Here is a 3,223-nt window from a genome sequence, read left to right as displayed (position 1 = left end):
TATACGTACAATTTATTTATAAATTATTATTAATGCTTTTCCTTTTTGATTTCCAACTACTGCTTATGTATCATATGGTTTTGTAGTTTGTGTGGCAAATGTTTTGTGTGAAATTGGGCTGTTACTAATGTTGTTGTTACTCTCATTGTAGTCTAAATAAAACCCAGAAAATTTGTTGAAAATATGCCATTTTCTCGCTCTGCCCAAATGAAAACCCAACAAGCCTTATTTTGTTTGAGGCCAGGGTTCGTGGTGGCGACTGCATGACCCGTTAGGGTAGGTCTGTCTCTGCCAGACATGCTGTGCTTCCATCTGTCCAAGGGTCACTTACTCCCCACCGGTGCCAAACGCACGCTTCCCTCTGCGCGGCTCTGACATCTTCTCAGTTTCTGCCTCTTTTTCATGGCTTGTCGAGAAAACTGGGTCACTAGAGCTTTTTATAACCTCATGGAATTGTTGTGAGATTTAACCTTCAGGTGCTAGCTGCTGTTGCTAAAACTGTGGAAAAATGGGGGGAAGATATTGGTAAAGTAGAATAATAAGTCGCATTTGTGATTCAAAATTTATGCATCTGTAACTGCAGTTTAAATGCATTCATGTCCCCTCTGGGATACATAAACTGTGTAAATACATCTAAATGCCATTTCAGATGCAGATTCCAGAAATGTTTTCTTATGTTGGAATGTAAGAGACTAAGTACCAGATGAAGTGCTTCTTATTCTTACCCAAAAATACAAAATGGAAGAAAGAGTTAAAACTGAACACAATCTTGCTACTCAAGCTGTGTATGAATATATATAAAAAATGTATTTGCTTCTTTTCCATTTTGCATTTACTTGTACTTTTACTTTCAATAATTAAGTACGCTTAAGATTTAAAAAATACTTTTCGTACTTAAGTACAATAAATATCACATACTTTAAGACTTTTACTCAAGTAATATTCTAAACGGTGACTTCAACTTCTACCAAAGTCATTTTCTGGTAAGATATCTGTACTTTTACTTGAGTATGGCTTTCAGGTACTTTATACACCACTGATAGTTTCTATGATCTATTTAGGCCTACAATGTTTTTGGGAAAAGCAGCCCTGCATTGTTGTGTAGATGGAGGCACTGCATGCCAGAATATTACAGTATTTCAAAATAAAACCTTTTGCAAAGCAGTCTAGAATAAAAACTCTTTTTTTCCTGCATTTATTCGCTATTTTCATAACTTTGGAAAGCAAAAGACCAATTAGAAATAGCATTCGCAAACCTATTTCACTTCCGCAATATGACATATTTCAGAATTAAACAGAAAATTCAACAAGAATAAAGAAATTTTAGAAATGAACTGAATTGTGAAAAGGCAGGATTTATCACTGTAATGGTATTTAACAACTACACTCTTAAAAATAATGGTGCTTCACGATGCCATAGAAGAACCTTTTTGTCTAAATGGTTCCATAAAGAACCTTTAACATCTGAAGAACCTTTCTGTTTCACAAAAGGTTCTTTGTGGCGAAAGAAGGTTCTTCAGATTATAAAAAGGTAAGAAAGATATGGTTCTTTAAAGAACCTTTCACTGAATGGTTCTTTGTGGAACCAAAAATGGTTCTTCTATGGCATCGCTTGAAGAACCTTTTGAAGCACCTTTATTTTTAAGAGTGTAATTATACTGTTAACTATTGGCTGTTAACTGTTTTTGATAGGTTCCAACATTAGCCTAAATTAATATAAATGAATGATGAACATTAACTAATAGGTAGTGATGTCAGCTGAAAGGGGCAGTTGTTTTACTTTGAAATGTGTGATTATTCGAAATAGGAACAATTTTGATGTCATTTTGACTTTAAAAACAAGTACACTCTTAAAAATAAAGACAATGCCAGCAATTCCATATTTGGTTCCCAAAAGAACCTTTCAGTGAACAGTTCTTAAAAGAACCATTTCATAGTGTGATGAATATTTTAATAATCTGAAGAACCTTTTTCGGTTATAAAGAACCTTTTTTTTTTTTTTTGCAATGCAACGGTTCTATGGATGTTAAATGTTCTTCATGGAACCATCAATTCCAAAAAAGAACCTTTATTTTTTAAGAGAGTAAGGCTGGAAGTGCAGCCTACTTTTAAGCGTACTTGCATAAAGCTTATGCTGTCACTACTGATTATAAGCACTTGCATAAGATACTTTTGTTCCTTTTGATCAGCAAGCTGTGATATTACCATCCATTGGATTTCCACAGCACTAAAATCCATCATAAAACCTACAGAACACATACACACACCAGATTCAAGGGCGCTCGTCTGCTCAAGAGCCTGGCGAATCGTTCCCCCTTTCAACTCACCATAAAATGTTCCTTCTACGGTGTTTTAAAGTGCTGTGGTGAGTTGCTTAGAAAGGTCACAAGATGTGTATCTCGTCCCCTTGTGGCTGAGTGAAAGAGATAAATGGCTCCCCTCGGCACTCTGCCTGTCTTCAGTGGGTGTTACCCTGGCGGTTGATGTCTTTTGGAGGACAGTAGAGCGGGCTGTAGAGCAACATGTCACCTCAGTATCAAAGATATGATCATGTTTATTTAACGCAAGTAGGTGCGTTTCAAGAAGGTGTTTGAGTTTAAGAGCTCAGTTTATTTAAATGAGCTTTTAGGAAAATGAGATGCTGGAAGAAGTTCAATGCTGGATCTTCATCAGTGAGTCTTGGCTAAATACTGTAGGCCTCTTACCAGAGACTTGAGTGTCCACAATGAGAGTTTATCATCAGAGGACATATTGTGCTGAGTCAGAAGGCTCTGACCAGTTTCTATGGTGATTAAATAAAAGCTTGCCGTGTTGTGTGCTGTTTACAGTTGCATTTATGGCTTTATTATAAATATATATTTTATTTCAGTCTACTGGAGATGGCTATGTTGGTTTTATATCCTATAAATTGCACTAAAATACTATTTCAAACCCAGTCTGTTTAAGCATTAAAGGTAAAGTGTGTCATTTTGTGCCAGTAACACAACCAAATGGAACAGAAAAATAATGAGTTTTTTTCACTATACATATTTTTTTTTTAAATTATATATATATATATATATATACACACACACAATGCGCCGACAGACAAGACAGAGCAGGATACTTTTGGTATGAAACAAAGTGTCAGCTTTCAAATTGTCATTTTGTAAGAAATTCAAACAATAAATACCGTTTTATGGCCCATTTAATGTGTCGTGACTATGCATGGGACGATAACCGG

The sequence above is a fragment of the Sinocyclocheilus anshuiensis genome, unplaced genomic scaffold (assembly GCF_001515605.1).
Source record: "Sinocyclocheilus anshuiensis isolate Anshui unplaced genomic scaffold, SAMN03320099.WGS_v1.1 scaffold684, whole genome shotgun sequence".
Lineage (NCBI taxonomy): Eukaryota > Metazoa > Chordata > Actinopteri > Cypriniformes > Cyprinidae > Sinocyclocheilus > Sinocyclocheilus anshuiensis.
Note: the sequence above shows the minus strand (reverse complement) of the source record.